The sequence below is a fragment of the Barbatula barbatula genome (assembly GCF_947034865.1).
Source record: "Barbatula barbatula genome assembly, chromosome: 3".
Taxonomy (NCBI): Eukaryota; Metazoa; Chordata; class Actinopteri; order Cypriniformes; family Nemacheilidae; genus Barbatula; species Barbatula barbatula.
The window spans coordinates 29,597,063-29,611,876 of record NC_136764.1 but is presented as its reverse complement, the minus strand read 5'-3'; positions in this window follow the sequence as shown (position 1 = coordinate 29,611,876).

Genomic DNA, 14,814 nt, shown 5'->3' with positions numbered 1-14,814 from the left:
CTGTTAGAATGTCAGAAACGAGCTTTCTGAGCTGAAAACTGCATTTTGTGACAAAGTGGATCAGAGGATGATGAGAAATTCAGTTTTGACAAAGAACACTGTTCATTACTAAAATGCTCTAATTGAGCTGTTAGAATGTCAGAAACAAGCTTTCTGAGCTGAAAACTGCATTATGTGACAAAGTGCATCAGTGGATGATGAGAAATTAAGTTTTGACAAAGAACACTGTTCATTACTAAAATGCTCTAATTGAGCTGTTAGAATGTCAGAAACAAGCTTTCTGAGCTGAAAACTGCATTTTGTGAAAAAAGGCATCAGTGGATGATGAGAAATTCAGTTTTGACAAAGAACACTGTTCATTACTGAAATGCTCTAGTTGAGCTGTTAGAATGTCAGAAACGAGCTTTCTGAGCTGAAAACTGAATTTTGTGAAAAAAGGCATCAGTGGATGATGAGAAATTCAGTTTTGACAAAGAACACTGTTCATTACTAAAATGCTCTAATTGAGCTGTTAGAATGTCAGAAACAAGCTTTCTGAGCTGAAAACTGCATTTTTTGACAAAGTGGATCAGTGGATGATGAGAAACTCAGTTTTGACAAAGAACACAGTTCATTACTGAAATGCTCTAGTTGAGCTGTTAGAATGTCAGAAACGAGCTTTCTGAGCTGAAAACTGCATTTTGTGACAAAGTGGATCAGAGGATGATGAGAAATTCAGTTTTGACAAAGAACACTGTTCATTACTAAAATGCTCTAGTTGAGCTGTTAGAATGTCAGAAACAAGCTTTCTGAGCTGAAAACTGCATTTTGTGACAAAGTGGATCAGAGGATGATGAGAAACTCAGTTTTGACAAAGAACACAGTTCATTACTGAAATGCTCTAGTTGAGCTGTTAGAATGTCAGAAACGAGCTTTCTGAGCTAAAAACTGCATTTTGTGAAAAAAGGCATCAGTGGATGATGAGAAATTCAGTTTTGACAAAGAACACTGTTCATTACTAAAATGCTCTAATTGAGCTGTTAGAATGTCAGAAACAAGCTTTCTGAGCTGAAAACTGCATTTTTTGACAAAGTGGATCAGTGGATGATGAGAAACTCAGTTTTGACAAAGAACACAGTTCATTACTGAAATGCTCTAGTTGAGCTGTTAGAATGTCAGAAACGAGCTTTCTGAGCTGAAAACTGCATTTTGTGACAAAGTGGATCAGAGGATGATGAGAAACTCAGTTTTGACAAAGAACACAGTTCATTACTGAAATGCTCTAGTTGAGCTGTTAGAATGTCAGAAACGAGCTTTCTGAGCTGAAAACTGCATTTTGTGACAAAGTGGATCAGAGGATGATGAGAAATTCAGTTTTGACAAAGAACACTGTTCATTACTGAAATGCTCTAGTTGAGCTGTTAGAATGTCAGAAACAAGCTTTCTGAGCTGAAAACTGCATTTTGTGAAAAAGGGCATCAGTGGATGATGAGAAATTCAATTTTGACAAAGAACACTGTTCATTACTGAAATGCTCTAGTTTAGCTGTTAGAATGTCAGAAACGAGCTTTCTGAGCTGAAAACTGCATTTTGTGACAAAGTGGATCAGAGGATGATGAGAAATTCAGTTTTGACAAAGAACACTGTTCATTACTAAAATGCTCTAATTGAGCTGTTAGAATGTCAGAAACAAGCTTTCTGAGCTGAAAACTGCATTATGTGACAAAGTGCATCAGTGGATGATGAGAAATTCAGTTTTGACAAAGAACACTGTTCATTACTGAAATGCTCTAGTTGAGCTGTTAGAATGTCAGAAACGAGCTTTCTGAGCTGAAAACTGCATTTTGTGAAAAAAGGCATCAGTGGATGATGAGAAATTCAGTTTTTACAAAGAACACTGTTCATTACTGAAATGCTGTAGTTGAGCTGTTAGAATGTCAGAAACGAGCTTTCTGAGCTGAAAACTGCATTTTGTGAAAAAAGGCATCAGTGGATGATGAGAAATTCAGTTTTGACAAAGAACACTGTTCATTATTAAAATGCTCTAATTGAGCTGTTAGAATGTCAGAAACAAGCTTTCTGAGCTGAAAACTGCATTTTGTGACAAAGTGAATCAGTGGATGATGAGAATGTCAGTTTTGACAAAGAACACTGTTCATTACTAAAATGCTCTAATTGACCTGTTAGAATGTCAGAAACAAGCTTTCTGAGCTGAGAACTGCATTTTGTGACAAAGTTCATCAGTGGATGATGAGAATGTCAGTTTTGACAAAGAACACTGTTCATTAATAAAATGCTCTAATTGAGCTGTTAGAATGTCAGAAACAATCTTTCTGAGCTGAGAAGTGCATTTTGTGACAAAGTGAATCAGTGGATGTGAGAATGTCAGTTTTGACTAAGAACACTGTTCATTACTAAAATGCTCCAATTGAGCTGTTAGAATGTCAGAAACAAGCTTTCTGAGCTGAGAAGTGCATTTTGTGACAAAGTTCATCAGTGGATGATGAGAATGTCAGTTTTGACAAAGAACACTGTTCATTACTAAAATGCTCTAATTGAGATGTTAGAATGTCAGAACAAGCTTTCTGAGCTGAGAACTGCATTTTGTGACAAAGTGAATCAGTGGATGATGAGAATGTCAGTTTTGACTAAGAACACTGTTCATTACTAAAATGCTCTAATTGAGCTGTTAGAATGTCAGAACAAGCTTTCTGAGCTGAGAACTGCATTTTGTGACAAAGTGAATCAGTGGATGATGAGAATGTCAGTTTTGACTAAGAACACTGTTCATTACTAAAATGCTCCAATTGAGCTGTTAGAATGTCAGAAACAAGCTTTCTGAGCTGAGAAGTGCATTTTGTGACAAAGTTCATCAGTGGATGATGAGAATGTCAGTTTTGACAAAGAACACTGTTCATTACTAAAATGCTCTAATTGAGCTGTTAGAATGTCAGAAACAAGCTTTCTGAGCTGACAAATGCATTTTGTGACAAAGTTCATCAGTGGATGATGAGAATGTCAGTTTTGACAAAGAACACTGTTCATTACTAAAATGCTCTAATTGAGCTGTTAGAATGTCAGAAACAAGCTTTCTGAGCTGAAAACTGCATTTTGTGACAAAGTGGATCAGAGGATGATGAGAAACTCAGTTTTGACAAAGAACACAGTTCATTACTGAAATGCTCTAGTTGAGCTGTTAGAATGTCAGAAACGAGCTTTCTGAGCTGAAAACTGCATTTTGTGACAAAGTGGATCAGAGGATGATGAGAAATTCAGTTTTGACAAAGAACACTGTTCATTACTGAAATGCTCTAGTTGAGCTGTTAGAATGTCAGAAACAAGCTTTCTGAGCTGAAAACTGCATTATGTGAAAAAGGGCATCAGTGGATGATGAGAAATCCAGTTTTGACAAAGAACACTGTTCATTACTGAAATGCTCTAGTTGAGCTGTTAGAATGTCAGAAACAAGCTTTCTGAGCTGAAAACTGCATTTTTTGACAAAGTGGATCAGTGGATGATGAGAAACTCAGTTTTGACAAAGAACACAGTTCATTACTGAAATGCTCTAGTTGAGCTGTTAGAATGTCAGAAACGAGCTTTCTGAGCTGAAAACTGCATTTTGTGACAAAGTGGATCAGAGGATGATGAGAAACTCAGTTTTGACAAAGAACACAGTTCATTACTGAAATGCTCTTGTTGAGCTGTTAGAATTGTCAGAAACGAGCTTTCTGAGCTGAAAACTGCATTTTGTGACAAAGTGGATCAAAGGATGATGAGCAACTCAGTTTTGACAAAGAACACAGTTCATTACTGAAATGCTCTAGTTGAGCTGTTAGAATGTCAGAAACGAGCTTTCTGAGCTGAAAACTGCATTTTGTGACAAAGTGGATCAGAGGATGATGAGAAATTCAGTTTTGACAAAGAACACTGTTCATTACTGAAATGCTCTAGTTGAGCTGTTAGAATGTCAGAAACGAGCTTTCTGAGCTGAAAACTGCATTTTGTGAAAAAAGGCATCAGTGGATGATGAGAAATTCAGTTTTGACAAAGAATACTGTTCATTACTGAAATGCTCTAGTTGAGCTGTTAGAATGTCAGAAACGAGCTTTCTGAGCTGAAAACTGCATTTTGTGACAAAGTGGATCAGAGGATGATGAGAAACTCAGTTTTGACAAAGAACACAGTTCATTACTGAAATGCTCTAGTTGAGCTGTTAGAATGTCAGAAACGAGCTTTCTGAGCTGAAAACTGCATTTTGTGACAAAGTGGATCAGAGGATGATGAGAAACTCAGTTTTGACAAAGAACACAGTTCATTACTGAAATGCTCTAGTTGAGCTGTTAGAATGTCAGAAACGAGCTTTCTGAGCTGAAAACTGCATTATGTGACAAAGTGCATCAGTGGATGATGAGAAATTCAGTTTTGACAAAGAACACTGTTCATTACTAAAATGCTCTAATTGAGCTGTTAGAATGTCAGAAACAAGCTTTCTGAGCTGAAAACTGCATTTTGTGAAAAATGCATCAGTGGATGATGAGAAATTCAGTTTTGACAAAGAACACTGATCATTACTAAAATGCTCTAATTGAGCTGTTAGAACGTCAGAAACAAGCTTTCTGAGCTGAAAACTGCATTATGTGACAAAGTGCATCAGTGGATGATGAGAAATTCAGTTTTGACAAAGAATACAGTTCATTACTGAAATGCTCTAGTTGAGCTGTTAGAATGTCAGAAACGAGCTTTCTGAGCTGAAAACTGCATTTTTTTGAAAAAAGGCATCAGTGGATGATGGAGAATGTCAGTTTTGACAAAGAACACTGTTCATTACTAAAATGCTCTAGTTCAGCTGTTAGAATGTCAGAAACAAGCTTTCTGAGCTGAAAACTGCATTTTGTGACAAAGTGGATCAGAGGATGATGAGAAACTCAGTTTTGACAAAGAACACAGTTCATTACTGAAATGCTCTAGTTGAGCTGTTAGAATGTCAGAAACGAGCTTTCTGAGCTGAAAACTGCATTTTGTGACAAAGTGGATCAGAGGATGATGAGAAATTCAGTTTTGACAAAGAACACTGTTCATTACTGAAATGCTCTAGTTGAGCTGTTAGAATGCCAGAAACGAGCTTTCTGAGCTGAAAACTGCATTTTGTGAAAAAAGGCATCAGTGGATGATGAGAAATTCAGTTTTGACAAAGACCACTGTTCATTACTAAAATGCTCTAATTGAGCTGTTAGAATGTCAGAAACAAGCTTTCTGAGCTGAAAACTGCATTATGTGACAAAGTGCATCAGTGGATGATGAGAAATTCAGTTTTGACAAAGAACACTGTTCATTACTAAAATGCTCTAATTGAGCTGTTAGAATGTCAGAAACAAGCTTTCTGAGCTGAAAACTGCATTTTTTGACAAAGTGGATCAGTGGATGATGAGAAACTCAGTTTTGACAAAGAACACAGTTCATTACTGAAATGCTCTTGTTGAGCTGTTAGAATTGTCAGAAACGAGCTTTCTGAGCTGAAAACTGCATTTTGTGACAAAGTGGATCAAAGGATGATGAGAAACTCAGTTTTGACAAAGAACACAGTTCATTACTGAAATGCTCTAGTTGAGCTGTTAGAATGTCAGAAACGAGCTTTCTGAGCTGAAAACAGCATTATGTGACAAAGTGCATCAGTGGATGATGAAAAATTCAGTTTTGACAAAGAACACTGTTTATTACTAAAATGCTCTAATTGAGCTGTTAGAATGTCAGAAACAAGCTTTCTGAGCTGAAAACTGCATTTTTTGACAAAGTGGATCAGTGGATGATGAGAAATTCAGTTTTGACAAAGAACACTGTTCATTACTGAAATGCTCTAGTTGAGCTGTTAGAATGTCAGAAACGAGCTTTCTGAGCTGAAAACTGCATTTTGTGAAAAAAGGCATCAGTGGATGATGAGAAATTCAGTTTTGACAAAGACAACTGTTCATTACTAAAATGCTCTAATTGAGCTGTTAGAATGTCAGAAACAAGCTTTCTGAGCTGAAAACTGCATTTTTTGACAAAGTGGATCAGTGGATGATGAGAAACTCAGTTTTGACAAAGAACACAGTTCATTACTGAAATGCTCTAGTTGAGCTGTTAGAATGTCAGAAACGAGCTTTCTGAGCTGAAAACTGCATTTTGTGACAAAGTGGATCAAAGGATGATGAGAAACTCAGTTTTGACAAAGAACACAGTTCATTACTGAAATGCTCTAGTTGAGCTGTTAGAATGTCAGAAACGAGCTTTCTGAGCTGAAAACTGCATTATGTGACAAAGTGCATCAGTGGATGATGGGAAACTCAGTTTTGACAAAGAACACAGTTAATTACTGAAATGCTCTAGTTGAGCTGTTAGAATGTCAGAAACGAGCTTTCTGAGCTGAAAACTGCATTTTGTGACAAAGTGGATCAGAGGATGATGAGAAACTCAGTTTTGACAAAGAACACAGTTCATTACTGAAATGCTCTAGTTGAGCTGTTAGGATGTCAGAAACAAGCTTTCTGAGCTGAAAACTGCATTATGTGACAAAGTGCATCAGTGGATGATGAGAAATTCAGTTTTGACAAAGAACACTGTTCATTACTAAAATGCTCTAATTGAGCTGTTAGAATGTGAGAAACAAGCTTTCTGAGCTGAAAACTGCATTTTGTGAAAAAGGCATCAGTGGAAGATGAGAAATTCAGTTTTGACAAAGAACACAGTTCATTACTGAAATGCTCTAGTTGAGCTGTTAGAATGTCAGAAACAAGCTTTCTGAGCTGAAAACTGCATTTTGTGAAAAAAGGCATCAGTGGATGATGAGAAATTCAGTTTTGACAAAGAACACTGTTCATTACTGAAATGCTCTAGTTGAGCTGTTAGAATGTCAGAAACGAGCTTTCTGAGCTGAAAACTGCATTTTGTGAAAAAAGGCATCATTGGATGATGAGAAATTCAGTTTTGACAAAGAACACTGTTCATTACTAAAATGCTCTAATTGAGCTGTTAGAACGTCAGAAACAAGCTTTCTGAGCTGAAAACTGCATTATGTGACAAAGTGCATCAGTGGATGATGAGAAATTCAGTTTTGAAAAAGAACACAGTTCATTACTGAAATGCTCTAATTGAGCTGTTAGAATGTCAGAAACAAGCTTTCTGAGCTGAAAACTGCATTTTGTGACAAAGTGCATCAGTGGATGATGAGAATGTGAGTTTTTACAAAGAACACTGTTCATTACTAAAATGCTCTAGTTCAGCTGTTAGAATGTCAGAAACAAGCTTTCTGAGCTGAAAACTGCATTTTTTGACAAAGTGGATCAGTGGATGATGAGAAACTCAGTTTTGACAAAGAACACAGTAAATTACTGAAATGCTCTAGTTGAGCTGTTAGAATGTCAGAAACGAGCTTTCTGAGCTGAAAACAGCATTATGTGACAAAGTGCATCAGTGGATGATGAGAAATTCAGTTTTGACAAAGAACACTGTTCATTACTAAAATGCTCTAATTGAGCTGTTAGAATGTCAGAAACAAGCTTTCTGAGCTGAAAACTGCATTTTTTGACAAAATGGATCAGTGGATGATGGGAAACTCAGTTTTGACAAAGAACACAGTTAATTACTGAAATGCTCTAGTTGAGCTGTTAGAATGTCAGAAACGAGCTTTCTGAGCTGAAAACTGCATTTTGTGACAAAGTGGATCAGAGGATGATGAGAAACTCAGTTTTGACAAAGAACACAGTTCATTACTGAAATGCTCTAGTTGAGCTGTTAGAATGTCAGAAACAAGCTTTTTGAGCTGAAAACTGCATTATGTGACAAAGTGCATCAGTGGATGATGAGAAATTCAGTTTTGACAAAGAACACTGTTCATTACTAAAATGCTCTAATTGAGCTGTTAGAACGTCAGAAACAAGCTTTCTGAGCTGAAAACTGCATTATGTGACAAAGTGCATCAGTGGATGATGAGAAATTCAGTTTTGACAAAGAATACAGTTCATTACTGAAATGCTCTAGTTGAGCTGTTAGAATGTCAGAAACGAGCTTTCTGAGCTGAAAACTGCATTTTTTGAAAAAAGGCATCAGTGGATGAAGGAGAATGTCAGTTTTGACAAAGAACACTGTTCATTACTAAAATGCTCTAGTTCAGCTGTTAGAATGTCAGAAACAAGCTTTCTGAGCTGAAAACTGCATTTTGTGACAAAGTGGATCAGAGGATGATGAGAAACTCAGTTTTCACAAAGAACACAGTTCATTACTGAAATGCTCTAGTTGAGCTGTTAGAATGTCAGAAACGAGCTTTCTGAGCTGAAAACTGCATTTTGTGACAAAGTGGATCAGAGGATGATGAGAAATTCAGTTTTGACAAAGAACACTGTTCATTACTGAAATGCTCTAGTTGAGCTGTTAGAATGTCAGAAACGAGCTTTCTGAGCTGAAAACTGCATTTTGTGAAAAAAGGCATCAGTGGATGATGAGAAATTCAGTTTTGACAAAGAACACTGTTCATTACTGAAATGCTCTAGTTGAGCTGTTAGAATGTCAGAAACGAGCTTTCTGAGCTGAAAACTGCATTTTGTGAAAAAAGGCATCAGTGGATGATGAGAATTTCAGTTTTGAAAAAGAACACAGTTCATTACTGAAATGCTCTAATTGAGCTGTTAGAATGTCAGAAACAAGCTTTCTGAGCTGAAAACTGCATTTTGTGACAAAGTGCATCAGTGGATGATGAGAATGTGAGTTTTTACAAAGAACACTGTTCATTACTAAAATGCTCTAGTTCAGCTGTTAGAATGTCAGAAACAAGCTTTCTGAGCTGAAAACTGCATTTTGTGACAAAGTGGATCAGAGGATGATGAGAAACTCAGTTTTAACAAAGAACACAGTTCATTACTGAAATGCTCTAGTTGAGCTGTTAGAATGTCAGAAACGAGCTTTCTGAGCTAAAAACTGCATTTTGTGAAAAAAGGCATCAGTGGATGATGAGAAATTCAGTTTTGACAAAGAACACTGTTCATTACTAAAATGCTCTAATTGAGCTGTTAGAATGTCAGAAACAAGCTTTCTGAGCTGAAAACTGCATTTTTTGACAAAGTGGATCAGTGGATGATGAGAAACTCAGTTTTGACAAAGAACACAGTTCATTACTGAAATGCTCTAGTTGAGCTGTTAGAATGTCAGAAACGAGCTTTCTGAGCTGAAAACTGCATTTTGTGACAAAGTGGATCAGAGGATGATGAGAAAGTCAGTTTTGACAAAGAACACTGTTCATTACTAAAATGCTCTAATTGAGCTGTTAGAATGTCAGAAACAAGCTTTCTGAGCTGAAAACTGCATTATGTGACAAAGTGGATCAGTGGATGATGAGAAATTCAGTTTTGACAAAGAACACTGTTCATTACTGAAATGCTCTAGTTGAGCTGTTAGAATGTCAGAAACAAGCTTTCTGAGCTGAAAACTGCATTTTGTGAAAAAAGGCATCAGTGGATGATGAGAAATTCAGTTTTGACAAAGACCACTGTTCATTACTAAAATGCTCTAATTGAGCTGTTAGAATGTCAGAAACAAGCTTTCTGAGCTGAAAACTGCATTTTGTGAAAAAAGGCATCAGAGGATGATGAGAAACTCAGTTTTGACAAAGAACACAGTTCATTACTGAAATGCTCTAGTTGAGCTGTTAGAATGTCAGAAACGAGCTTTCTGAGCTGAAAACTGCATTTTGTGACAAGTGGATCAAAGGATGATGAGAAACTCAGTTTTGACAAAGAACACAGTTCATTACTGAAATGCTCTAGTTGAGCTGTTAGAATGTCAGAAACGAGCTTTCTGAGCTGAAAACAGCATTATGTGACAAAGTGGATCAGAGGATGATGAGAAACTCAGTTTTGACAAAGAACACAGTTCATTACTGAAATGCTCTAGTTGAGCTGTTAGAATGTTGGAAACAAGCTTTCTGAGCTGAAAACTGCATTATGTGACAAAGTGCATCAGTGGATGATGAGAAATTCAGTTTTGACAAAGAACACTGTTCATTACTGAAATGCTGTAGTTGAGCTGTTAGAATGTCAGAAACGAGCTTCTGAGCTGAAAACTGCATTTTGTGAAAAAAGGCATCAGTGGATGATGAGAAATTCAGTTTTGACAAAGAACACTGTTGATTACTAAAATGCTCTAATTGAGCTGTTAGAACGTCAGAAACAAGCTTTCTGAGCTGAAAACTGCATTTTGTGAAAAAAGGCATCAGTGGATGATGAGAAATTCAGTTTTGACAAAGAACACTGTTCATTACTAAAATGCTCTAATTGAGCTGTTAGAATGTCAGAAACAAGCTTTCTGAGCTGAAAACTGCATTTTTTGACAAAGTGGATCAGTGGATGATGAGAAACTCAGTTTTGACAAAGAACACAGTTCATTACTGAAATGCTCTAGTTGAGCTGTTAGAATGTCAGAAACGAGCTTTCTGAGCTGAAAACTGCATTTTGTGACAAAGTGGATCAAAGGATGATGAGCAACTCAGTTTTGACAAAGAACACAGTTCATTACTGAAATGCTCTAGTTGAGCTGTTAGAATGTCAGAAACGAGCTTTCTGAGCTGAAAACTGCATTTTGTGACAAAGTGGATCAGAGGATGATGAGAAATTCAGTTTTGACAAAGAACACTGTTCATTACTGAAATGCTCTAGTTGAGCTGTTAGAATGTCAGAAACGAGCTTTCTGAGCTGAAAACTGCATTTTGTGAAAAAAGGCATCAGTGGATGATGAGAAATTCAGTTTTGACAAAGAATACTGTTCATTACTGAAATGCTCTAGTTGAGCTGTTAGAATGTCAGAAACGAGCTTTCTGAGCTGAAAACTGCATTTTGTGACAAAGTGGATCAGAGGATGATGAGAAACTCAGTTTTGACAAAGAACACAGTTCATTACTGAAATGCTCTAGTTGAGCTGTTAGAATGTCAGAAACGAGCTTTCTGAGCTGAAAACTGCATTTTGTGACAAAGTGGATCAGAGGATGATGAGAAAGTCAGTTTTGACAAAGAACACTGTTCATTACTAAAATGCTCTAATTGAGCTGTTAGAATGTCAGAAACAAGCTTTCTGAGCTGAAAACTGCATTATGTGACAAAGTGGATCAGTGGATGATGAGAAATTCAGTTTTGACAAAGAACACTGTTCATTACTGAAATGCTCTAGTTGAGCTGTTAGAATGTCAGAAACAAGCTTTCTGAGCTGAAAACTGCATTTTGTGAAAAAAGGCATCAGTGGATGATGAGAAATTCAGTTTTGACAAAGACCACTGTTCATTACTAAAATGCTCTAATTGAGCTGTTAGAATGTCAGAAACAAGCTTTCTGAGCTGAAAACTGCATTTTGTGAAAAAAGGCATCAGTGGATGATGAGAAACTCAGTTTTGACAAAGAACACAGTTCATTACTGAAATGCTCTAGTTGAGCTGTTAGAATGTCAGAAACGAGCTTTCTGAGCTGAAAACTGCATTTTGTGACAAGTGGATCAAAGGATGATGAGAAACTCAGTTTTGACAAAGAACACAGTTCATTACTGAAATGCTCTAGTTGAGCTGTTAGAATGTCAGAAACGAGCTTTCTGAGCTGAAAACAGCATTATGTGACAAAGTGGATCAGAGGATGATGAGAAACTCAGTTTTGACAAAGAACACAGTTCATTACTGAAATGCTCTAGTTGAGCTGTTAGAATGTTGGAAACAAGCTTTCTGAGCTGAAAACTGCATTATGTGACAAAGTGCATCAGTGGATGATGAGAAATTCAGTTTTGACAAAGAACACTGTTCATTACTAAAATGCTCTAATTGAGCTGTTAGAATGTCAGAAACAAGCTTTCTGAGCTGAAAACTGCATTTTGTGAAAAAGGCATCAGTGGATGATGAGAAATTCAGTTTTGACAAAGAACACTGTTCATTACTGAAATGCTGTAGTTGAGCTGTTAGAATGTCAGAAACGAGCTTCTGAGCTGAAAACTGCATTTTGTGAAAAAAGGCATCAGTGGATGATGAGAAATTCAGTTTTGACAAAGAACACTGTTGATTACTAAAATGCTCTAATTGAGCTGTTAGAACGTCAGAAACAAGCTTTCTGAGCTGAAAACTGCATTTTGTGAAAAAAGGCATCAGTGGATGATGAGAAATTCAGTTTTGACAAAGACCACTGTTCATTACTAAAATGCTCTAATTGAGCTGTTAGAACGTCAGAAACAAGCTTTCTGAGCTGAAAACTGCATTTTGTGAAAAAAGGCATCAGTGGACGATGAGAAATTCAGTTTTGACAAAGACCACTGTTCATTACTAAAATGCTCTAATTGAGCTGTTAGAATGTCAGAAACAAGCTTTCTGAGCTGAAAACTGCATTATGTGACAAAGTGCATCAGTGGATGATGGGAAACTCAGTTTTGACAAAGAACACAGTTAATTACTGAAAATGCTCTAGTTGAGCTGTTAGAATGTCAGAAACGTCTCGGGTTACTTGCTGTAACCCTGTTCCCTGAAAAAGCGGGAACGAGATGCTGCGTTTCAAACGCTATGGGAGAACGTCTTTGTTCGACCGGTTGTGAAGCACGTGTGTCAAACACGCCAAAAATTATTTTGGCTTTAAATAACCTCGGCAGGTAATTTGGTTAATTACACCAACACCTGCAGGTTATAAATACGCGTGGCGCGAACGCGTCTTCAGGTTCCAATTTTGTCTGAAAGGACGTCCGGCACGCCTACAGTGCGGCATTGAGGCGCAGCATCTCGTTCCCGCTTTTTCAGGGAACAGGGTTACAGCAAGTAACCCGAGACGTTCCCTATCAAAAGCTACACTTGATGCTGCGTTTCAAACGCTATGGGAACGAGAATACCAACGCCGCCGCACTGGAAGTGTCTGGACCCCCCAAGGTGTGGTATGTGTGCACAAGCCAAGAGAAGGCATCAGACGTGACTCTGGGATGTAGACTCCAGGACTTGTGAGCCTGGAGTAGCGTGGACATCCAGACTATAAAATCTGACAAATGTGTGCGGAGAGGACCAGCCCGCCGCATCACACACTTGCTGCAAGGGGACACCTCTTGCTAAAGCCATAGAAGATGAAACCCCCCTTGTTGAATGGGCTCTGATACCCAGAGGTGAAGTTTGGCCTCGCGCCTCATAGGCCAGAGCAATAGCATCCCTTACCCAATGTGACATTGTTTGCCTGGTGGCAGCCGCCCCTTTGTTGCGGCTCCCATAACATATGAAAAGCTGCTCCGATTTACGCCACTGGCTAGTGCGGTGGATATAATTCTGAAGAGCACGTACTGGACACAGTAAGTGTAATCGTTCCTGCTCCGACGTCGTGAACGGCGGAGGACAGAAGGCCTCAAGAACAACCGGATGCACGGTGGAGAACGGAACTTTAGGCAGATAACTCGGGTGAGGATGCAGAATAGCTTTGACCATCCCAGGGGCAAATATTAAGCAGGACGGTGAGGTCGAGAGCGCCTGCAAATCTCCAATTCTCTTAAGAGAGGTGATTGCCATTAGAAAAACCATCTTAAAGGTCAGAAGCCTAATAGGTGCTGACTCCATAGGTTCAAAAGGGGCGCTAACCAGACCCTCGAGCACTATTGCTAAGTCCCATGATGGAACAGTCCGTCTAGAAGGAGGCATTAGCCGCCTCGCTCCACGAATAAAGCGGGCGACTAAAGGGTGTTTTCCCACAGAAACCCCATCAATCAGGGCATGGCAAGCTGAAATAGCGGCCACATAAACCCTGAGAGTACCGGGTTTTGTCCCTGAGGACAGTTTCTCTTGCAGAAACTCCAGCACTGAAACAATCTGGCAGTGAATTGGGTCTGCATGGTGTACCATGCACCATCTTTCAAAAACGCTCCATCTAAGGGCGTAGCTCCTTCTAGTGGAGGGAGCCCTAGCACTTAAAATAGTCTCTATTACATCAGGCGGAAGCCCTGAACCTCTCAGCTGGTGCCCTTCAGGGGCCAGACATGGAGGTTCCATAGCTCGGGATGGGGATGAAACACCGTCCCCTGTGCCTGAGACAAAAGATCTCTCCTGACTGGGATCGCCCATGGCGTCTCGTCGAGGAGGGATATTAGGTCCGAAAACCAAATTCTGGTTGGCCAACGGGGAGCTATCAATAAGAGGCGACACCCCTGTTGACGGACCTTCGCTAGGACTCCCGGGAGCAGAGCTATCGGAGGATATGCGTAAAGACGCAGTCTGGGCCACGTGTGGGCCATCGCGTCCAGACCCAGGGGAGCTGGATGACTCAGAGAGAAGTAGAGGGGACATTGTGCTGTCTCCTGTGTAGCAAAGAGGTCCACCTCTGCTTCGTAAAATCTTTCCCAGATTTGTCTCACTATCTCGGGGTGGAGTTTCCATTCCCCGTTCGTCACAGCTTGTCTGGACAGAAAGTCTGCTCCCACATTCATATGCCCCGGGATGTGAATCGCTCTGAGGGACAGGAATTTGCCCTCTGCCCAGGGCAGGATCTGCTGGGCCAATTTGTTCAGGTGGCGCGACCGCAGCCCACCCTGGTGATTTATGTACGAGACTACTGAAGTGTTGTCCACCCGCACTAGGACATGGTAGCCTCGTAACTGCCGGAGGAAGTATTTCAGGGCCAGAAATACAGCCATCATTTCTAGGCAATTTATGTGCCAATCGAGAAGATGACCTCTCCAGATCCCTTGGGCTGGACGGCCATCTAAAACCGCACCCCAACCCGTGAGGGAAGCGTCTGTCGTTAACATCCTGCGACGACAACACGGACCGAGAGTGGGACCTAGAGTCAGAAACCGAGGTCTGAACCACATAGAAAGGGTGCG